At 47.0% G+C, this 23,974-nt stretch overlaps 2 long non-coding RNA genes across 5 annotated transcripts in view; one reads left to right on the top strand and one right to left on the bottom strand.

Annotated features, from left to right (window-relative positions):
- On the top strand, positions 1-23,974 carry LOC137534023 (uncharacterized). 2 transcript variants are annotated; one of them, XR_011024279.1, is made up of 3 exons: positions 1-96; positions 10,561-10,619; positions 22,431-23,974. It is a non-coding gene; the product is annotated as an uncharacterized lncRNA (long non-coding RNA). The 2 variants fall into 2 exon arrangements; XR_011024280.1 differs by lacking the exon at positions 1-96 and adding an exon at positions 293-513.
- Positions 21,997-23,974, bottom strand: part of LOC137534025 (uncharacterized) — an 80,482-nt gene continuing 78,504 nt past the window's right edge. For all 3 annotated transcript variants that reach the window (XR_011024285.1, XR_011024284.1, XR_011024286.1), the window contains one exon: positions 21,997-22,745. This is a non-coding gene — a long non-coding RNA (uncharacterized lncRNA). The remainder of the gene's footprint in view (positions 22,746-23,974) is intronic.

Raw genomic sequence — 23,974 nt, 5'->3', positions numbered from 1 at the left:
TTCCCTCCGTTTTGGCCCCGCCCCCACATGAGACAATCTCCTGCAAGCAGCCAAAGAGAAGTGAACGACAAGTGTGTGAAAACATGAGGATGTGATGTGAGTGACTGGCATGCACAGGGTCAGGGCTGGATTTCTGGGAAGCCAACATAGGACGGTGCCTGGGGTGGGAAATTGCTAAGGGCGGATGGGGAGCTGCACAGGTTGCCACAGACACACGGCAGCCACGGTCCGTCCACACTGCTGCCCGTCCTGAGACAGGAACACAGGAGAGAGTTTGCTGAGCTGAAGGAAGCCTGCAGCGGCTGGACGGAGGCCGCAGGGCGACATCTCCCTGCACAGTTTAGGATGCTCTCTCCCCTCTCTACCACCGGGATAGCATAGTAACCCCTTCACTGGACAGTGGAGAGGGCTCTTCAGTGCAGCCTCTCCTGTGCAGATAAGAGAGAAGATATCACGCTGCCTGGAGGAGCAGATGTGCCTGCTGGGAATACCTTCTGCTGCTTTACAGCCCGAGTATGTGGTGACCTGGGTCCCCTTCTGGTTGAATAGGCTTGTGCAGTGCACAAGGGCGGTGTACCGACGAAATAACCTACCCGTCGAATTAGCTTACATTCACTATCAAACGTATAGCAGGAGGGTTAGGGCGGTGTAGTGCCGAGTTGTCCTACTTTGTCGAAATGTACTACCAGGTTTAATCTGGTAGCGTCAATCGATTAGTCAAGGTGTCTAAATATACAATTTTATCGGGATATGCTACTGGCCTGCCTAACAACTCACCCTTCTCCACTCTTAACCCTAACTCTACCCCCTCTCCTATCCTAACACTAACCCTCCCATCTGTTCTCCTAATCCTAACCTCCCTTTTCTACTCCTAACACTAACATACAACCTCTCCTAACCTGCTCCTATGGGATGCTTATTAGTAGTTAGTATCGACAAGCCGGCGGAAGGATATCAGGCAAACTGAGCTCAAGTGCTGGTGCACATGCCCAGATCGGATTTCAGCATGTCTCGATAGGAAGCATAAATCGGCATTACACCGGCGCAACTATCTAACCATGTATTCTCAGCATCAGTTCTACTTGGCATGCATGATCGATCCTTTTTTGCACATGCCCAGTACAGACATACTCACCCACGGCCATGGTTGCACAGTGAAGAAACATTGGACCAAAGAGGGACCCAGCACTGGAATGGTGCACAAACATTTCTGGAGTGGCACACCTTGCCCGAGTGTTGGGTGCTGAACCTGGGTGCTAAGCCATGTCACCCAAATGTCAATAGTTGCAAATGAATTTAGGTCAGCACACCATCATCACAACGCAGTTTTTAATTTTATTGCATAAGTCAGCACAAGCTTGTGCGCGCCTAAAAACGCCATAAATCACCCCTAATCCCTTGAGGCAAAATCCATGACTTTCTAGGTCGTGGATGTTGCTGCCCTAAGGAAGCAGAGCTTTCAGCTGCAGCTCTGCCTCCATGCGCGTCAATCCGCGCATATCTCCGCCTCTCAGTGAAGGAAGACTGAGAGGGGCGGTGATCCGCGCTGATGGATGCGCATGGAGGCAGAGCTGCAGTTGAAATCTCTTCCTCTATGCGGAGGGAGCCCCGCGATGTCCCCAAGGTAATTTGGGCTGATTAATGGCGTTTTAGGAGGGGCAATTAGGTTAAAGAGGTTTTTATAGTAAAAACCTTGTTTTTAGTAGACTTCAGATTCTCTTTAAAAGGACAGTTGTGAGCTAAAAAAAAAAAGCGATCTGCATGGAGGAGGCTGGCGGAAGCCCCAGGTATGTATAAAACTCCATGTGTGCTTGCATGTGGAATAACGTGCGCTTTTTTTTTAAGCTGCTGATGTAATTGATAGCAAAAACACACACAGTGCTGCACTCTGCTGTCAGTTATTTTCTGCATGCGGAAAACATGTTTAACCACTTGCCGACCGCACGCTTATACCGTGCGTCGGCAAAGTGGCAGCTGCAGGACCAGCGACGCAGTACTGCGTCGCCAGCTGCAGGCTGATTAATCAGGAAGCAGCCGCTCGCGAGAGCGGCTGCTTCCTGTCAAATCACGGCGGGGGGCTCCATGAATAGCTTGCGGGCCGCCGATGGCGGCTCGCAGCCTGAATGTAAACACAAGCGGAAATAATCCGCTTTGTTTACATTGTACGGCGCTGCTGCGCAGCAGCGCCGTAAGGCAGATCGGCGATCCCCGGCCAATCAGCGGCCGGGGATCGCCGCCATGTGACAGGGGACGTCCTGTCACTGGCTGCACAGGACGTATAGCGTCCTGTGCAGCCCGGATCTCCGGGGAAGGGAGGTAGGAGAGGGAGGGGGAGAATGTCGCCGCAGAGGGGGGCTTTGAGGTGCCCCCCCCCGCAACATGCCTGCACACAGACGCGATCAGACCCCCCCTGCACATCATCCCCATAGGGGGGAAAAAAGGGGGGCGATCTGATCGCTCTGCGTGCACCCTGATCTGTGCTGGGGGCTGCAGAGCCCACCCAGCACAGATCACATAATACAGCGCTGGTCCTTAAGGGGGGGGTAAAGGGTGGGTCCTCAAGTGGTTAAAGTGTACCTGATACTGGGGAGGGGGAAAGATTCATACATACCTGAGGCTTCCTCACTGTCCTCCCGGGACACCTCGATCTGCTGCTAGGATCCTCTGAAGTTCAGCTTTGCATTCACCGCCATCGCACTCCTAACTCCAGGAGCGTTCTGCACCTGTACAGTAGTACTGCGCAGGCACTGTATGCTCCTGGTGACGGGAGCACGATGTGGGTGGGAATGTGGCCGAGCCGCGCATGTGCAGAGGACCATAGTAGCAGATTGAGGCAGGTCAGGAAGATGGCAAAGGAGCCAAGGGGCTGGAGGAGGCTCCAGGTATGTATGACTTTTTTTCCCCCACCACTGTCATGTTCCCTTTAAAGTGGACCTGAACTCTTGCACTTGACGGAAGAAAAACATATAGAAACTAGGCATAAGGCCTGTTTACAGACGGGCGCTTGGCTCTTTCTGAATAAGCCGCCCGCCCCCCTGTCCTCCTCCTCCTGTCGGCTACACATGCGCAGTAGCCAGAAAACATGGACAGGAGGAGGATGACGCAAGGACGGTTAGGGTTTATTATATAGGATGCACCCTGTATGTATTTAGAGAGTTTAGCCTGACTTATTACCCCTCATTTGTGTCTAATCACAAGTTGTAATTTGATCTATCCCCTGTGTCACCTGACTGCCACGGCAGATAAGATCATTTGAAAGCACAGGATAATTACATGTCTGCTTCCATGAAATCAGGAAGTAGAAACAGATTTATTGCAGGATGTGTATCAGCTGTAACAAAGAAATGTTTTTCTTTAAAAGTTATGCTGTTGTACATCGTTTAGAGCATAGAGGAAGCTCTGAGTTCAGGTCAGCTTTACAGGCACCCTTATCAGACGCCGTGGGTATGCATAGAAGCATACTCACCGCTATTTGGTTAAGAGACACTCACTGGCCCCTTAAAGAGACTCTGAAGTCTCTAAAAAAACGTATTTTTATTTAAGAATTATGATTAATACCTTAGCCCTAGCTAAACCGCCTCATCCCCGCCGCTTCAAACTATCTAAATCCCCCCTTACGTGCCCTCCCTCTCCCCTGCAAAATCCACGACTTTCTTGGTCGTGGATTTTGCTGCCATCATTAGCTTCCGTGTGAGGCAGGGGTATGAGCTGCAGCCCTGCCTCACACGTGTCTGTCAGCGGCAGATCTCCGCCTCTCCCCCGCCCCTCTCAGTGAAGGAAGGCTGAGAGGGGCGGGGGAGAGGCAGCGATCCGCCGCTGACAGACGCGTGTGAGGCAGGGCTGCAGCTCATAACCCTGCCTCACACTGAAGCGCTCCCCGGATTGACCCCCGGGAAGTTTGGGGGGATTTAGATAGCGCAGAGCGGCGGTTTAACTAGGGCTAAAGTATTAAACATATTTATTAAATAAAAATACGTTTTTTTTTCTTGAGACTTCAGAGTCTCTGTAAGGTGTGTACACACGTTCTATTGTAACAAACGACTGGTCCGTCAGACCTTCCCGCTGGGCGGACGTTCTGCCGACAGCAGGACGTCTTGTCGGCAGATTTTTTTTTTACCGATCCACTCAGCGCTCACAAATTTGTTGCTCACAAATGACAACAAATTTGTGTTATCAAGATTTGGGCTCCTTGTTCCCCCTTGTGTTTCTTTGTTACAGCTGATACAAATCATACAATAAATCTTCAGTGTTTCTACTTCTTAACATTCTGTGCTTTCAAATGACCTTATCTGCAGACAGTCAGCTGACCCAGGGGAGAGATCAAATTACAGTTGTGATTAGACACAGATGAGGGGGAATTAGACAGGCTTACCTCTCTAAATACATACAGGGTGCATTTCTCAGTTTTATTTCTGTCCTGTTCAAGAGTTCAGGTCCACTTTAACCACTTGATGACCACAGTGCTAAAGATCAGGCCATTTTTTACTAAAAGGGCCACTGCAGCTTTAAGGGCTCGCTGCAAGGCCACACAACACAGCACACAAGTGATCCCCCCCCCTTTTCTCCCCACCAACAGAGCTCTGCTGGTGGGGTCTGATCGCCCCCAGATGTTTATTTTTTTGACAAATATTTATTTTTAATAAAAAGGTGTATTTTTCTTACATTTTTCCAACCTTTCCTCCCTCCCCCGGCCAGCCTATCACAGCGATTGGCTGTGAGAGGCTTCAGCCTATCACTTCCGATTGCTCCTGTGTCCCACAGAGGGACAGTCATTTCACACGGCTGTCCCCACTACAGCACTGCTCGAGGACTGAAGGCTGGGCGGAGCTCCGCCTTCCAAGCGGAGATGCGCCCGCGATCTCCTGCAGTAGCCGGCCCCAAGAAATGTCGTTAGGCGGTCCTGGGGCTGCCGACGCGGTTGTTAGGTAGTTAAACAATACTAGTTGCCTGGCAGTCCTTCTGATCACTTTTGCTGCACTAGTGTCTGAATCACACACCTGCAACAAGCATGTGGATAATCCAGTCAGAAAGACCTGATCTGCATGCTTGTTCAGGGTCTATGACTAAAAATATTAGAGGCAGACGACCAGCAGGACAGCCCGGCAAATGGAAATGGGGAAATATTTTAAACGTTGCAATAACCGTGACAAATGGGCAAATAAAATGTGTGGCTTTTATCCACAGTAGAACGTTTTATTTTATGACTGGAATGGCCAAAAACGGAAATATATTTATTTTCCACTTTTTTATTATTATTCCCATTAAAATGCATTTAGAATAAAATAATTCTTAGCATAATGTACCACTCAAAGAAAGCCTAATTGGTGGTGAAGAAAACAAGATGTAGATGATTTGTTGTGATAAGTAGTGATTAAGTTATTGGTGAAAGAAAGGGAGGAGCGCTGAAAGGTGAAAATTTCTCTGGTCCTAAAGGGGAAAAACCCGTCAGTGGTCAAACACGTCCTTAAACAAAGCACTAAACTCTGGCCAAGAAGAGGATGTTTTTAATGCCAGAGAGGGTAGATCAGGCCTGAAGCCGCTATTATCTGTGTGAATAGTGAGATTCAAACAGACAAAAGGCCAGGATCCAATCAATCGTCACTTGGTTGAGTGATAAAAATCACAGCAGTTCTTTTATATTGTAGCAGCTTAATACTTTTATTAATTGCTCCTCCAGCTTTCAAGAGAAGCACAACGTGACCTTAAAGTGTACCTGAAGCAATAGCGCATACTTACCCAAGAAGGGTGAATCCTCTGAATCCTATAGAGCAATAATTTGCAAATTCTGACCCGGGGTCCACATATGGCCCGCCGAGCCATTTCTGGTGTCTCCCAAAGCTCTTTGCAGTTGTTAATTCCATGTGGCCCACAGGCTGTAGCTGCGGTGCCGCATGCAGGGGTGTACTTAGCGGCAATCAGCAAAAATGAGTTTAATTTTGCTAGTTCAGCCCCCTAGCACTCTCAAGAACAGCGATATGGCCCTAGGCCTCAAAAGTTTGGACACTCCTGCTGTAGAAGCTTCCCATTGCATCCTCCAGTCCCCTGTTGCCAAACGCAGGCTCTCGGAAGAGGGCTTTATGGTAGGAACATCAGGCCTGCGCACCTAATTCAGGCATAATTGGGGGTGTACTGCGCCTATTGTTGCAGTACGGCCACACTCAAGCTAGAAGATGAGGGCAGCCCAGATGTTTAGGGTCCCGGCGAGCTGCGGCTGGAGCCAAGAGGATCCGGGAAGCCTCTATAGCAGGGGTCTCAAACTCACGGCCCGTGGGCCATTTGCGGCCCTCGATACAATATTTTGTGGCCCTCGCCGGCAAAAGCTTCCTTATAGTTTGCTTCAGTGCTCCCAGGTAATCCACTGCATCCCCGCCGCTAAACGAGGGCTGCAGAGCCCCCAAATCGCCCTGGGGGCAATCCGCCGGCATTTCCTGGAAGGGGCAGAGCTTTCAGCTTCAGCTCTGCCCCTCCTGACGTCAATCGCCGCACGGATCGCCGCCTCTCCCCGCCCCTCTCTGTGAAGGAAGAGTGAGAGAGGCGGCGATGGGCCGCGATTGTGAAATTCCTTATGCGGCCCAGCCTCATCCTGACTTTGCCTCCTGCGGCCTCCAGGTAAATTGAGTTTGAGACCCCTGCTCTATAGGATTCAGAGACTTTCCTCTTCCTCACTTTAAAGTGTCAATATACTTAAAGTGGAACTGCACTCTTACGCAGGGCAGAAGGAAAACAGAGAAGAATGCACCCTGAGTGTTATTAGAGAAAAGAGCCCGCCTAATGTCCCCTCATTCAAGTGATCACAAGTGTAATTTAATCTCTCAGCTGTGTCAGCCCAGGAATTCGTCAATCTCCACAGACACAGCTAATATGTAAACATGGGATGTTAACCCTTTCTCTGCTTTCTTAAAAGCATGAAGTAGACACACTGCAGATTTATTGTTGGAGCCCCGTAAGCTGTAATAAAGAATTGTTTTTCTTTAAAGGTTATTATGTTGTTGGTTATCTTTTAGAGCAGAGAGGAAGTTCTGAGTGCAGGTCCGCTTTAAGTGTGTTTAACCACTTAAGGACTGTAGGCTTACACCCCCCTAGTGACCAGGCTATTTTTTTACAAATTAGGCCACTGCAGCTTTAAGGCCTTGCTGCAGGGCCGCACAACTCAGCTCACAAGTGATTTCAACCTGCCCCTGCCTTTTCTGCCCACTAACAGAGATTTCTGTTGGTAGCCTCTGATCGCTGCCAGCATGTTTATTTTTTTTTGTTTTATTTGTTTATACATTTTTGATAAATTTTCCTTTTTTTCCCCCCCTCCCTCCCCCCGCCAGCCAGTGGCAGCGATTGGCAGTCATAGGCTTCAGCCTATGACAGCGGATCGCTCCTGAGCATCATAGGGGGGCAGCCGTGTCACACGGCTGTCCCCAGTACAGCGCTGCAACATGTAAATGGTGGTTTTGCCATCTAACAGTCTCCTAGCGGCGATCTCATTGGCGCACGTGATCCCCTGCAATTTCCGCCCCCAGGACTTCATGCCAATTGGCGTTGAGCGGTCCTGGAGCTGCCGCTGCGTTCACGCCAATTGATATGGAGCAGTCGGCAAAAAGTTAAAATTAGCAGCATATCCTAGCTTGTAATGGTGTGAGGTGGGGTCTGCATGGATGGGTCTTGTTTTCCCAGCACATCCCACAGATGTTCTGTTGGAATTTCAAAACCAAAGACCAAGTCACCATCTTCCATTGCTCTATGGTCCAGTTCTGACTCATGTGCCCATGGTAGGTGCTTTTAGTGGCCTAATGGGATCTTCCCCATAGGCAGCCCCATATTCAGCAAGCTGCAATGTCAGGATACTGTTGGCTCGTGACCAGTAATACGTTTTCCAGAAGTCCGTGCTGCAGTAGTGGGATAAGGCCACAGGGGCTAGCTTCATTTCCCCACAAACCTTGTCCAGCCCTGGGCAGCCATGGCATGTTATCCGTTGACCAGCTGTCTTTCCTTGGACCACTTTTCATAGGCATCAACCAGTGGATACCAGGGACACCTTGCAAGACCTGCTGTGTTGGAGTTGCTGTGTCCCGGTCATGCTCTGGGGGTGCTTCTCTTCAGCAGGGATAGGGAAGCTGGTCAGAGTTGATGGGAAGATGGATGGAGCCAAATACAGGGCAATCTTGGAAGAAAACCTCTTGGAGTCTGCAAAAGACTTGAGACTGGGGCGGAGGTTCACCTTCCAGCAGGACAACGACCTTAAACATAAAGCTAGGGCAACAATGGAATGGTTTAAAACAAAACATATCTATGTGTTCGAATGGCCCAGTCAAAGTCCAGATCTGAATCCAATCGAGAATCTGTGGCAAGATCTGAAAACTGCTGTTCACAAACGCTGTCCATCTAATCTGACTGAGCTGGAGCTGTTTTGCAAAGAAGAATGGGCAAGGATTTCAGTTTCTAGATGTCCAAAGGAGAAGGAGGAAGCGCCGGCACTGCTGACAAACACTTTATTTAAACATCAATAAAATCAATGCAAGGGAATTCATCCAGGCAGATTATGGAAGACACATACCGTGGGTAGATGTAGCAGGTGCGGTGGGTGCAGTGGGTGGGGTGCCTGACGCCGTTTCGCGCAATACGCGCTTCTACGGAGGCTTCTACAGCCTCCGTAGAAGCGCGTATTGCGCGAAACGGCGTCAGGCACCCCACCCACTGCACCTGCTACATCTACCCACGGTATGTGTCTTCCATAATCTGCCTGGATGAATTCCCTTGCATTGATTTTATTGATGTTTAAATAAAGTGTTTGTCAGCAGTGCCGGCGCTTCCTCCTTCTCCTTTGGATTACGTTGTTGTTTGGACCTGAGCACGCTGGGGATACACTCCGTATCCATCTCCGTTGGGGCTGTGCAGCGCTCCCCTCTTCCTCCTCCCCCTCCTTGGATGTGTAATGATTTTTGCAGTGCCAGCAATTTCTGCCTTTCCCTCTTACTGTTCCAACAGTTTCTAGATGTTCAAAGCTGATAGAGACATACCCTAAAAGACTGGCAGCTGTAATTGCAGCAAAAGATGGTTCTACAAAGTATTGACTGAGGGGGCCGAATAATTATGCACACCCCCACTTTGCAGTTATTTATTTGTAAAAAATGTTTGGAATGATGTATGATTTTGGATCCACTTCTCACATGTACACCACTGTGTATTGGTCTTTCACGTGGAATTCCAATAAAATTGATGCATGTTTGTGGCAGTTATGTGACAAAATGTGGAAAACTTCAAGGGGGCTGAATACTTCTGCAACCCACTGTATACTGGACACATTTACCCCTGGCTACATATACTGGGCACATATACCCTTGGCTACATATACTGGGCACATATACCCCTGGCTACATATACTGGGCACATATACCCCTGGCTACATATACTGGGCACATATACCCCTGGCTACATATACTGGGCACATATACCCCTGGCTACATATACTGGGCACATATACCCCTGGCTACATATACTGGGCACATATACCCCTGGCTACATATACTGGGCACATATACCCCTGGCTACATATACTGGGCACATATACCCCTGGCTACATATACTGGGGACATATACCCCTGGCTACATATACTGGGACATATACCCCTGACTACATATACTGGGGACTACTATACTCATGGCTACTTATACTGGGGACACCTATAGACCTGGCTACCTATGCTGGGGGTACCTATTTTGGGGGAACTGCTGTCAGATTATCTGCATTTTTGTGGAACCGCTGTTATGTATTTTGGGGAACAGCTGCCAGATTGTGTATGTTAGGGTAACGGCTGCTGCCTGATTACGCGTATTTTGGGGAACTGCTGCCAGATTGTGTATGTTTGGGGGACCACTGCTGCCAGATTATATGTATTTTGGGTGTTACGTGTATTTTGGGTGATCCGCTGCCAGGTTTCGCGTATTTGGGGAACTGCTTCCAAATTATGTGTATGTTGGGGGAACTGCTGCTGCCACATTGTCTATTTTGGGGGAACCACTGCCATATTATCTGTGTTTTGGAGGAACTTCTACCAGATTATGTGTCTTTTTGGTGAAATGCTGTCAGATTACATCTATTTTGGGGGGATACACTACGGCAGAGCTCAAACTTCCCCGGCAGACCTTTTACATCACTGCTAAGGTCATGTATATTTGGCCCCACCCATGACCACGCCCACATTATGCTTGACCGCGCAGGTTTTCCAGGTGAGTCCACTCACCTCTTTTCCCAGGACTAGACTCCTGTGTGTAATGCTGGGTGCACTCAATACAATTTCCTGTTAGAGCGACAGGTAATCTGAAGGGGGGCTACATTATGTGGTGTACATGTCCAAACTGCTCACCATTGATAACGGGATTTATTTTTCAGATCATTACTTCATAAAATAGATCCTGTAATTGATCTAGAGCTGATCGGATAAGTCTGATATAATTGGTGCGACCTCTCGATCTGATAAGAAGTGTGTCCCTAGCATTTAATGTTAGCTTTGTGTCTGTAACCCATCTTGACACATATTTTATTTATTCTATTCTCTCTATTCCTCCTAGCTGAGAGCGCCACCTTGTGTCTTGTAAAAAATGCTGTGAAGACCTTTGTGGATCTGGGGGTGAGTGTACATTTTTTTCTACTAGTGTTGCAAAGATAGAAATCCACACAAAATACAGATTCCATTGTCCAATAATGCAGGTGAAATTATGTGTAACGGGATGGAAGAGCTTGATCAGCTGTGGCTCATAATCAGTATGGTTCTAGGATTCCCCTCTGTCAGCATTGTATAACATGCACAACATTCTCCATGAAAACAAGCCTACAGCTGGAATGCTGAGTCTGCTTTTGATATTGTGATAAAGCAGCCTCAGATTATTCCTTGCTCATAATTCCAATTAAAATATATTACTGATTTCTCCACAGAGGAGATGTGAGAACCCTGCGACTACTCTGACTTTGGGCTCTATTCATAAAACTTTACCGCAAGTTTTCCGCTCAAAACAGCGGACTTTCCCGACCATTTAGCAAAGTGGGCATTCATAAAAGCTGTTTCCGCATGATAAGCTACAATTCCCCAGCAGAGCGAGAAATTTCCGCCATGTGCTGTGTTTTTCTACATTTATCTAGAAAAAGTAACAAAATGTCCATTCATAAAGGTTAGAGGAAGCGGTATGAGGATGGGAAATACCGCTTCCTCTGATGTAGCGAGAAGAATTCGGATTACATGAAAGTGAATGGGACAGACCTCCCAGAGAGAGCAGCGCACGGAGGGACTCTGCCGACTTAAGTGTTTCCGCATGCCTTCCGACAGCTTACCGCCAGCTTTCAGCAGGAGATCTCCGCACTTGCATCGCAGCTGCCAACATTTTTATGAATGACCACCCAGAAGTCTAAAATACCGCTGCAGTATTTTCCCTCCGAGTTTTTTCGCGACAATTTTTTTTTATGAATAGAGCCCTTTGTGTTATATACCCATTCGCTGTGTATGGGTTGTTACATGACTAGTAGATCAGATATGATTGCTCTTTCCCGGCCATTGCCCCTCCTGCTTCCTGCACACAGACAGGAACAGGAAGTGATGTGCAGGAAGCACTGATAAGGCAGAACTACAGATCTCAGATGTGAGTACAGCTTTTACAAAGTGTTGGGCAGTAGTGGGGATTGCTGGAAGAGGCATGGAGAATCTGGTAAGGTACACAGATATTACCACTAGTGTGCAGTGCACAGGCTGCTGTGGAAGTTCTAGTAAACTGTAGGTAGCTGGGGAAGTTCAGTATTGCATTATTATGTTATTTGTAGAGACTTCATCTGGGGATGGTTTAGTACATATGTGCACACTCGTCCTTTAGCTTTTGAAAAAGGTTACATTGTAGTTTTGAATGAGGGAAGGGTTTGAAGCTCTATAGGAAAGTTATTGCTGTCCGTGTCCCTGTTGGCAGATATCATGCCTGATGCTTACAAGTGTAACAGGGACAGTCTATGCAGCAGAGGCAAAGACAGCTATAAAAGTTATACCCTCTGTCTAGTTTTCATTATGGTCTCCCATGCTCTGTGCATGGACACAATGGTGTTCCGAATGTCAGTGGGACAGAAAGTGAGGAAAAATCTATGGTATCTAAGTTTAGTTGCAAGGTACAGTAAAACCCCCATTATCCATAACTCGGTTAACCAGAAAAATATCCTGGCCTTGCAGGATGCATAAACTACTTTTATACTTCTTTATACAGTGTTACATTAAAGGTACCCTGAGCAGTAAGGAAAAAATGAAATCCGGACGTACCTGGGGCTTCCTCCAACCCCTCATAGCCCGCAAGGTCCCCCAGCGTTTTCTTGGTCCCTTCCATGGTCCTGGTAATCTGGCGACTTCGGCTGAATGTGCGCACCGTACGCCTCATCACGCTGGTCACCGTAAGAGTCCTGCACATGCACGGTTCAGTCTTTAGTGAACTGCGCATGCGCAGGACTCTTACAGCAACCGGCTTGATGACGCGAGGGTGCGCACCTTCAGCTGAAGTCGCCGGATTACCGGAGCCGTAGCAGGACCATTGACTGTCAAGCAACTGGAAACTACACTTATCTGGCATCAGCTAATCCCTGTTGGTGCTGGATGATGGGGGTTTTACATGCAGAGATTTACATTTTAGCTGGAGAGTCAGATTAGTAATTATTCCCAGAAAAACTATATTCCAGCACTTCAAATCAAAATAATACTTCATAAATAAAGAAAGCTTCCAGCGAGCTCATCCTGTTCCAGTAGCAGCCCTTTCTTTGGTTCCCCCGCTTCCTTTGAAGTCTGTTGCCCGAGGACAGCGGCCTCTTTATTTCCTTTTTTTTTTTTAATTTTTATAAAGGTTAAGGCCTCATTTCCAGTTAGTGCGCTTTTGTCCGCTTTTTATCAGCACATTAATGTTAGGCCTCGTTCACATCAATGTAGTGCAGATGGCCGTGTGATCGGAACGCAACGGGTGTGATCGCATGCCATCTGCGCTGCTACCCGCTGCTGATCCCATTTTTTCAGTGAATAGTTAAGCTCTGCGCTTGCGGGCAGAATGCATGCAGCAGTACGCAAGTGCATTGTACTGCTGCACAGCACATATTTCCTTTTAAACAATACCAGTTGCCTGGCAGTCCTGCTGCATGCTTTTTTTCTGGTGTTGTTATTCAGACACTACTGCAGCCAATCTTGTCAGATCTGACAATGTTAAACACCTGATCTGCTGCATGCTTGTTCTAGTATTAGGCCACATACACACATCAGACTATAGTCTTTTGAAAATGAAAGATCACAGACCAATTTTACCCCCTTCCATGTAGTAAGAGAGCCATACCTACACAATCTATTCTATGGAGCTGAACTCTCCAACAGAAAAAAATCTTTGCACGATGCTGCACACACAGATGCTGTACAGACACAAAAGATCAGTATCTGCAAAAGATCTGTTCTTGCAAATTGCATTTATAGTCTATCATCATACACACCTTGTTTAACTGACATTCATCTGCAGATCAGACGATCATCTGCAGATCTGAAAATCCATCCTGGTGGATCTGATCTGCAGATGAATGTCTGTTAAACAAGGTGTGTATCAGTGCAGTTTCTAGGCTAAAATGCACCCAGGGCGAGGGTGTAAAAATTGCGAACCCCCCCGAAGCAAGGTATGGGTGCCCGCAGTGTAGGTTAGCCAGGTCTAGTTGCACTCAGTATAGATTCCCCCAAAATAGGCACCCCAGTATAGGTAGCCAGCTATAGGTCCCCCCAGTATAGGTAGCCAGGCATAGGTGAGCCAGTATAGTTGCCTCCGGTATAGGTTAGCCAGGTAGGTGCCTCCAGCATAGGTAGCCAGTATAGTTGCCCACAGTATAGGTTAGATAGGCAGGCGTCCCCGGTACAAGTTAGATAGGTAGGTGTCCCCAGTACAGGTTAGCTAGGTGGGTGCCTCTAATATAGGTAGCCAGAATAGTTGCCCCCAGCATAGGTTAGATAGGTAGATGCCCCCAGTATAGGTTAGTTAGGTAGGTGCCTGCAATATAGGTAGCCAGTATAGTTGTCACCTGTATAGACTAGCTAGGTAGGTAGGTGGGTAGGTAGGTGCTCCCACTATAGGTTAGATAGGTAGCTGCCCCCAGTATAGGTTAGGTAGGTGCCCCCCAGTATAGGTTAGATAGGTAGCTGCCCCCTCAGTATAGGTTAGATTAGGTAGCTGCCCCCCAGGTTAGATAGGTAGCTGCCCCCCAGTATAGGTTATGTAGGTGCCCCCAGTATAGGTTAGATAGGTAGCTACCCCCCAGTATAGGTTAGATAGGTAGCTGCCCCCAGTATAGGTTAGATAGGTAGCTGCCCCCAGTATAGGTTAGATTAGGTAGCTGCCCCCCAGGTTAGATAGGTAGGTGCCCACCAGTATAGGTTAGATAGGTAGGTGCCCCCCAGTATAGGTCAGATTAGGTAGGTGCCCCCCAGTATAGGTTAGATAGGTAGGTGCCCCCAGTATAGGTTAGATTAGGTAGGTGCCACCCAGTTTAGGTTAGATTAGGTAGGCGCCCCCCAGTATAGGTTAAATTAGGTAGGCGCCCCCAGTATAGGTTAGATTAAGTAGGCGCCCCCCAGGATAGGTTAGATAGGTAGCTGCCACCCAGTTTAGGTTAGATAGGTAGGTGCCCCCCAGTATAGGTTAGATTAGGTAGGTGCCCACCAGGATAGGTTAGATAGGTAGGTGCCCCCCAGGATAGGTTAGATAGGTAGGTGCCCCCCAGGATAGATTAGGTAGGTGCCCCCATGATGGAGGGGGGAGCCGCAGCCGCGGGGAGGGCAGCCCGACCTCTCCCCGGGCCGCCCTCCGTGCGATCCCCCCTCGGAGTGCAGAGTAATGCAGCAGGGAAGCGCTATGCAAAACTACTCACCTCGCTAGCTCCAAGCGCTGCTTTCTCGCCGCCAGTCTCCTCTCTGCCTACATGCTGATACACACACACGCCGCTTCCTGTTTAGCAGCGTGTGTGTGTATCAGCGTGTAGGCAGAGAGGAGACTGGCGGCAAGAGAGCAGCGCTTGGAGCTAGTGAGGTGAGTAGTTTTGCATAGCGCTTCCCTGCTGCATTACTCTGCACTCCGAGGGGGGATCGCACGGAGGGCGGCCCGGGGAGAGGAAGGGAGGGAGAAGTCGGGCTGCCCTCGCCGCGGCTGCAGCTCCCCCTCCATCACAGCGCCCCCCTTCCAGCAGCGCCCCGGGCGGCGGCACGGCCGTAGAAACGGCCATGGTGTGTATGATGATCTGCAGATATCAGACTATGAATGCATTTTGCAGGAACGGATCTTTGGCAGGAACAGATCTTTTGCAGATACTGATCTTTTGAATGTCTACAGCACCTTTGTGTGCAACATCTTGCAAAGATGTCTGTCTGATGGAGAGTTCAGCTCCATAGAATAGACTGTGTAGGTATGGCTCTCATACTGCATGGAAGGGGGTAAAATTGGTCTGTGATCTTTCATTTTCAAAAGACTATGCCTCTAAAGGCTCATACACACATCAGACCAGAGTATCAGCAGAATAGCCAGGCAGCTGGTATTGCTTAAAAGGAAATAAATATGGCAGCCTCCATATACTTCTCACTTCAGTTGTCCTTTAACAGCAGATCTTTATTAAATATCCCGATTTCTCACTGGAGATGCTTCTTCATCTCTAGAAATGCTTCAGTAACACTTTTGGTGTTGATGATAATCTCTGTTTGACTTTTGGCCACTTGTATGTTTGTGATAGACCATTGCATCTTTGTTGTTCTCAGCATTTCTCACTTACCCCTCATTTGTTGCTGGTGTTGTACCTATCCCCACATTGACAACAAGGCAAATACATCTGTTTGTCAAAGCATCAAAAAATACTTGTTGCTTACGTTTGTTTTTTATTGGTGTCTTCAGTAGAAGCCATTGAAGCTTCTGTTCACCATCACTTCATCTTTAGATGTTTACAGTGGGGTTTATTGACCACTTGTAGAGAAAAACATGGCTATGGAAGCTGCAGAACAGATTTACATGTCATTTTACCACCTGTATAATGAGTATCGGGGTACTACAGTAGTGTAAAAGTAGTTTTCATATCCTTAGTTTAGGTGTGTACCCGGGTGTCTTGTCTGCCACAGAGATGGTGCGTAGACACCCCCTGCATTCACAGTGGTCAGTTGCATAATGCACCTGTTATGACTGAACTGCAATGGGGACTGGCTATAAACTTAAATACAAAGCCTGCATGCAGCCAGTTAGGATAACAAGATCTGTTACAGCGCAGAGATGTGAACAGGCACATAGAATTGTATGGGCAATTAAGAATTATTATTAGAATTATTCTGCAACTGCACTGTGAACTAGCCCTTAGGGTGCATACACACATCAGACTGTAGTCTCTGGAAAATGAAAGATCGCAAAATGCATTCATAGTCTATGATATCTGCAGATCCTCATACACACCTTGTTTAACAGACAATCATCTGCAGATCTGAAGATCCATCCTGGTGGATCTGATCTGCAGATGAATGTCTGTTAAACAAGGTGTGTATTGAGATCTGCAGATATCATAGACTATGAATGCATTTTGCAGGAATGGATCTTTTGCAGGAACAGATCTTTTGCAGATACTGATCTTTTGAATGTGTACAGCCAGCATCTTTCTGTTCAGCATCTTGCAAAGATTTCTATCTGATGGGGAGTTCAGCTCCATAGAATAGACTGTGTAGGTATGGCTCTCATACTACATGGAAGGGGGTAAAATTGGTCTATGATCTTTCATTTTCCAAAGACTATGGTCTGATGTGTGTATGCACCCTTAGTGTCACCAGGAAGGATAGAGGTTGATCATTCTCTGTGACTCTCCAATGGTGCATGTTTTGCAGACAACCTCACCTATGCACAGGTGGCACAATTAGTGTCTCAGCTACATAGAACCCACCTAGCGGAGACACTGATCACCCCACCTGTGCATAGGTGAGGTTGCCTGCAAAACATGCGCCGTGGGGAAGTCATTACAACAGGTTTGAGAAACACTGATCTACAGCTTTGCCTGGTCTAAGATCTATGTACTATTGCTATAGTGACACCCTGGGATACTATAGAGGAGGGATGAGGATACCTTGGGGCTTGCTGGGACAGTGGGTAGGATCAAGAGAGGAGCTCTGTGCTCGCATGAGATGATCTGGCACTAGGGCTGATCGGAATAGCTGAATTCCGATTTCGTCGAAATTTTGTGTACCGCATGCGAAAACCAAATTTCGTGTTCCGAATTTTCGTGTTCCGAGTGCATTTCTATTGAAGTCAATAGTGCCAACTTCTGCGGTTAATTGTAAAGCCCTTGTACATGCTATCATCACCAAATTTGGCATGTATATTAACCAGCCGGGCGGTATGGACGAGCTCAGCTCGTCCCATCACCGCCAGAGGCTGCCGCTCAGGCCCTGCTGGGCCGATTCTCATGAAATAAAAAGCAGCACACGCAGCCGGAACTTTGCCAGCCGCGTGTGCTACCTGATCGCCGCCGCAGCGGACGAAAGAGGGTCCCCCAGCCGCCCGAGCCCAGCGTAACCGGAACAAACAGTTCCGGCCAGCGCTAAGGGCTGGATCGGAGGCGCCTGACGTCAGGACGTCGGCTGACGTCCATGACGTCACTCCGCTCGTCGCCATGGCGACGAGGTTAGCAAAACAAGGAAGGCCGCTCATTGCGGTCTTCCTTGTTAATTCTGATCGCCGGAGGCGATCAGAATGACGCGTCCGGAGCGCCCTCTAGTGGGCTTTCATGCAGCCAACTTTCAGTTGGCTGCATGGAATAGTTTTTTTTTTTATTAAAAAAAAACAACCTCCCGCAACCGCCCTGGCGATCTTAATAGAACGCCAGGGTGGTTAAGCAGATGAGTAGGAACATGGTAAAAAAAAATTTTGTGAAAAGACCTTATAGTTTGAGCAAATAGATTTCAAAGTTTCATAGGAAAAATGGTTTTTAAACTGTAAAATGACACTGCTGCAGTACAGGTTACTGCATTCCAAATTCTGTATACATATTGTATACACTTCATGAAAACAGACAGCGTGGAGTTCCCCCTTCCAAGCCTCCTTAACTCCTTGTCTCCCACGCAGGCTGGGATAGCCAGAATGCGGAGTCCCGGCCACGTGGGGCTTCACACCCTGAGCTATACCAGCCCGCATGGTCCATGGTATGGGGGGGGGGGCTCTGGAGGAGAGGGGCGGTCAACCTCCCCCTCTCCTTCAGAGCCCTTGTCCAATCCATGGACAAGGGGCTCTTCCCCACCTCCGTTGCCCCAGGAGGAGGTGGGGGCCACCGACGTCCTGGGGGGTTCATGGTGCCATCCGGGGGTCCCCTTTAACAAGCAGACTCCGGAAGCCGCCCCCTCCCCAGGAAAAATGAGTATAGGGGTACACGGTACCCTTTACCCATTTCAGCAGAGAGTTAAAAAAAGAAATAAAAACACGACAACGAAAAAAAGTCCTTTATTGCTCTGCATTAACCAGGGATACTTACCTTACCTTGGGCCGTGCACCTTTTGGCACCCACCACCGCTGCCTCCCACTTGTACCCAGTGAGTACGAAGATACCATGCCGGTATGTGTGTTTTTTACTGCATGATCTATCTTTGTCCATTAAGCTTTGCTGATGCACTTTATATTCACTTGATGTGACATCATTTTTGTACATTAAACACTATAGTGCCAGACTTTTTCCTCATGTTTTTGACTGCTGACTTACCTTACCTTACCTTGTATAGCAGAGGCTATGAACACAAAAATGTTGCCTTTGAAACAAGAAATTTCGGCAAACAGTTATGCGATCAAAATGGCCACTGGGAAATCCCGGAACGCTGGAGGCCACACTAGAGTGGCGAAACCAGCCATTTTTCACATAGATGGTGGGTCCAGGTGACCAGAGCAGGAGGTGCCCTGGTCCCCTGGACCCACCTATTTATGTGAAATAACGCTCAATCTGACACTCTGAGGTGGCCTCCGGGGAACGGGAATTCCCCAGCAGCCATTTTGTTTATGACACAGTTTGCCGAAAATTCTTGTTTTAGCAAACAATTTTCGTGTTTCTAGCTTATGCAATACAGATTGCAGAGGCTGTCTATAGCCATTTAGCCCCGGGAGTTGGGCGGGTGCCTGGGACCACTCCTGAGGATACTGGTGTGGGACCACTCCTGAGGATACTGGCGTGGGATTATTGCAAGGTAAGTATCCCTGGTTAATCCAGAGCAATAAAGGACTTTTTTCGTTGTCGTGTTTTTATTTATTTTTTTAAAGAGACACTGCAGCGAAAAAAAAATTATGATATTATGATTTGTATGTGTAGTACAGCTAAGAAATAAAACATTAAGATCAGATACATCAGTCTAATTGTTTCCAGTACAGGAAGAGTTAAGAAACTCCAGTTGTTATCTCGATGCAAACAAGCCATTAACTCTCCGACTAAAGGTAGCCATACACTGGTCAATTTGCCATCAGATTCCTATCTGATCGAATCTGATCAGAGAGGGATCGTATGGCTACCTTTACTGCAAACAGATTTCAGCCTGAAACCGTTCACAATCTGTGGTGGTGGTGGTGCTGCCGCCGCTTCCCCCCATCCCGCATACATTACCTGCTCCGCCGGCGCGACTCCCGGATCTCCGCTCTTCTTCTCCGCTCTGGTCTGGTCTCCGGCATGCTTCCCTTCTTCCTGTTTGGGGGAAGTTTTTTTTTTTTTTTTTTAACCAACAAAGTTTATTGAAGCATATAGGGTAAGTACAGGCAACAATGCATTAGCAACAGGATGGAAGTTGAAGAACGTGCAGGGATACAACCATACAGAGTTATTGCAATCAATGATACATTCCAATGGGGTATTAATATTTTGCAAATTAACATTCTGGCAAGGTGCAGGTTATTACAGATAAGGGGGATTATGTGCAATAAAAGAGCCGCACTGCATGACTTTATTACAGCAGGTACTGGTATTTTACTGCAGTTCAGAATATTGAATGTCATGCAGTGTTATGTAATACTGAGGCAGACGCATGATAACAGCAGTTGGAGTTATTTCCTGTTTTCCCATTGGTCCCATATGAGATGAAATTGAGTGACACGACCCCTGTGTGTATAAACTAGTTGTCTGGGGGAAGTTTAAAAACAGTAGAGCGCCCTCTACTGTTTAAACTTCCTGCCGGGACAGGAAGAAGGGAAGCATGCCGGAGACCAGACCAGAGCGGAGAATGAAGAGCGGAGACCCGGGAGTCGCAGATCCGCAAAATGCTAGCGGTTTTTGAAGCGTTTTTTTCTTATTATGAAGCGTTTTGTGTAGTGTTTTTTACTTAAAGTGAAGCATTTTTGTGTAGCAGATTACAGATATTGTTACAGTAATGCTGTTACTGAACAGCTACTGTAACAAAACCGCCTGGAAAACCGCTCTGATCTGGCGTTTTTATCAAGCGTTTTGCGTTTTTCCTATAGTTAACATTGGAGGCAGAAACGCCTGCGAAATCCAAAAAATGCTGCAGCCCGGGAGTTTGCGTTTCAGCTAAAACCGACCCGCTCTGGTGTGCACCAGCCCATTGAAATACATTACCCAAGCGTTTCCTCCGCCGCAAGCGTTCCTAAAAACGCAACCGAATCGCTCTGGTGTGCACTAGGCCGCAGTGGTACTTGAGGACAGGGTTGAAAAGCCCTACTCTAGAGCAGTTATCTGCAAACTTAGCTCACCAGCTGTTAAGGAACTACAAGTCCCACAATGCATTTGCCTTAATGAGTCATGATTGTGGCTGTCAGACTCCTGCAATGCACTCCTGTGGGACTTGTAGTTCCTTAACAGCTGGAGAGCTACGTTTGCAGATCACTGCTGTACTCAAGGTCCACCAACAGTGCATGCTTTGCAGGAAACCACAAACATGCACAGGTGAGGTAATTAGTGTCTCGGCAGAGCTGATTAACTGCCTCTGTGGCTTTCCACAAAACATGCACTGTTGGTGGGCCTTGAGGACCAGGTTAGGGAACACTGCAGTCTAGGGCAGTGATGGCTAACCTTGGCACTCCAGCTGTGGTGGAACTACAAGTCCCATGAGGCATTGCAATACTCTGACAGCTCTAAGCATAACCCGGGGAGGCAGAGGCATGATGGGATTTGTAGTTTTGTCACAGCTGGAGTGCCAAGGTTAGCCATCACTGGTCTAGGGGATGATCAATGAGAATTTCTCCTTGCATTCAAATTTCATGTACATGTTATGCAGCTTGAACTTGGACCAATACAAATTGACAGGAAATTATTCTGACTGGTTTAATTTCAAGCTGCATATAGTTTACATGAAAATTGAATGCAAGGAGAAATTTGCATCTCATTATTCATCCTAACTGTACACATCCCAACTCCCCCAGAGGCGGCGAGGTAATCCTCATGGTACCCACAGAAGATCTAAACTGATAATTTAATTGATATTATTCCTCTATGAAATGAAGACAATGATTCCAGTCTGTATACTGTGTATTAATGTATTTTCGTACTGTAGATATAAACACAATATTAAGAATCTTAAGTATAGATGTGATTACAATATTTATAGCAATCAGATCTGATAACATTTCAAAGTAAAATATAACACACAAGTGGTCTTCAGAGTATACAGCAACAATGCATCCTTTACCTTCGTCAAAAAGCATTTTTCAATTGGATAGAACAATGGGTTAGCTTTGAGTTTTTCAACTTTGAAGTTCAGATGTTCACATATTAGACAGATGAACAAGCGTTCTGCTCGGTGGACAGTGAGTGTTGCGTTTCTTTCCCTGTAAAAGTAGGAATGCAACGCAATGGAAAAGTCAGACACACTTTGAATGTCTCATAGGTGTTGCTTTGAAGGGTGACATTCCACGCTACAATGCAGCTTTTGCATCACACCACTATAAACAAAGCCTAAGGCCTGGCACCCACTTGCAGCGTTTTTTTTTCAAAAAATCCTTTCCGCCAACTGTGCCACGACTCTCATTCAAGGGAATGAGAGTGTTTTTTAAAACAAAAACACTGCAAGTGGGTCCCAGGCTAGGAGTTACATGGAAAACTAAGGGAATGGTCACACTTGAGGCCGCAGGAAAATAACAGCGGTTTCCCACGGCTGAATCCGCATTCTTGGCCGGCAGCCAGCTGAGAACAGCTGACTGTATCGCACGACGCTTGCTATTTCCCCATTGCAGACAAAGCAACAGTGTTGGCCTTTTCCCCCATCGCAGAAAATCGCACAATGCTATCAGTGCACTGCGATTGCACATTGGGAAGCATTATGCGCGTTATCGCATTGCAGAAAACGCCCACGATTTTAAGCAAGTGCTTTACATTAGTTCATGTACATAGAACATGTATATCTACTATTAAAAATAATGGTAATATTTTAAAATATCATCTGACTTCTCCCCTTCCTCTTTAGGTCTTTCAGGTCTCCAGAGAAAACCGCAACAACGTTCTGGAGCTGAGCAGCACGTTCCTACCTCAGAGCAACCGCCGCAAACTCCTGGAGTTCGTCAACTTCATGGCTCTGAAGACGCTGCACGGCAGTCGCTGGCTCCGCCCTCTTCCCGCTGCTGGGTGTGGCACTGTTGTCAAACCACGGCTGGAATTTCTGCACAGAAAAAAAAAAGTGCCTACCATGACCGACCGGAGACTCCCAGCGACTCTTTACTGTGGCCATCGATTGCGTCCGACCGTTTCACTTTTATAGAAAAAAAAACTTACAACAGGCGACCTGCGGACACAAGAAAAATGACTTGTTTTCTACAAAAGTAAAATTCTATTTATAGACAATGCTGCCATTCGCACAGATTACGGCATTCTGAGGAAAACAATATATTTTTTTTTTCTATCGTAAATAACGGTACTTGCTTTGCTCCTAATTATCTAACGTTTTATTTTTCTGCCTATCCTGAAGGCTGAATTATTACTATTTTTTTTTTGCATCAGTTGAAATACATATGCAGTATATTTGTATGCAGCCGGGGCCATTTTTCCCTGCTGCTGCTCTGGTTGTTTTCGTTTTGTTTTTTAACGTCCCCCGTGATTTGCAGTAAATATGGTTCACAGCTGATACAATAAAAGCTGTATGAGAGGTAACAAGTTAATGTCTAATCACACAGAGAGAATATTCTAAACATTCAATATAAAAGCATTATGTTAAAGCACACCTGTATGCGGGAAATGAACTTATATGTAGTTGTAGCGGCATTGCTAGTTGTTGCCTGCATTTGGTATGGGCATTTATGGTTAAAAAAAAACGACAACCCCTGGCTGGCCCCCTAAGCATGAGATTGTAAAATATGTGACTATTTAGGAGACGCAGAGTAAAGTCATGGCGTACCACAAGTACTAGGATTTTAGAGTACATTGAAAATGGCCAGGGCCAAATTTCGGAGCAGGGTGATATAGAAAGACGCCTCACCCTAGGCCCGCTGAAACTTCTGGTGTTAATGTCATTCGGAGTTGTCGCAATTTCTGAACATGCAATTCAGAAACCGGCTATTGCCAGCAGCCAAATGACTTCATTTATTGGGGATTTTGTAAGAGACTAAAAACCTCTTTACCAAGCATATACAGCTATCCTAGTTATCTGGAACTCAAGTAACCAGCAGCCTCAACCAATCAGCTGGCAGTACTCGCAGTGATAAGGCCAACTTCTAAGGCTGTTTGAAGACTATGCAGTGCTTAAAGTGAAATCGAGGTGAGAATAACAGGAAATAAATCTGGCAGCATCCAGGTCAAACAATACCAGTTGCCGTCGGCCCTGCTGGTCTATTTGGCTTCAATAGTGTCTGAATAACACCAGAAACAAGCATGGAGCTAATCTTGTCAGATTGTACAATATTGTCAAACACCAGATTTGCTAAAAAGTATTAGAGGCAGAGGATCAGCAGGGGTGCCAGGAAACTGGCATTGCTTAAAGGGAACCTGAACAGGTTTAAAAATAATGATTTCCACTTA

Source organism: Hyperolius riggenbachi, chromosome 10 (assembly GCF_040937935.1).
Source record: "Hyperolius riggenbachi isolate aHypRig1 chromosome 10, aHypRig1.pri, whole genome shotgun sequence".
NCBI classification, from domain to species: Eukaryota; Metazoa; Chordata; class Amphibia; order Anura; family Hyperoliidae; genus Hyperolius; species Hyperolius riggenbachi.
The sequence above is the reverse complement of the archived record's forward strand: the minus strand, read 5'-3'. Positions and strand labels throughout refer to the sequence as shown.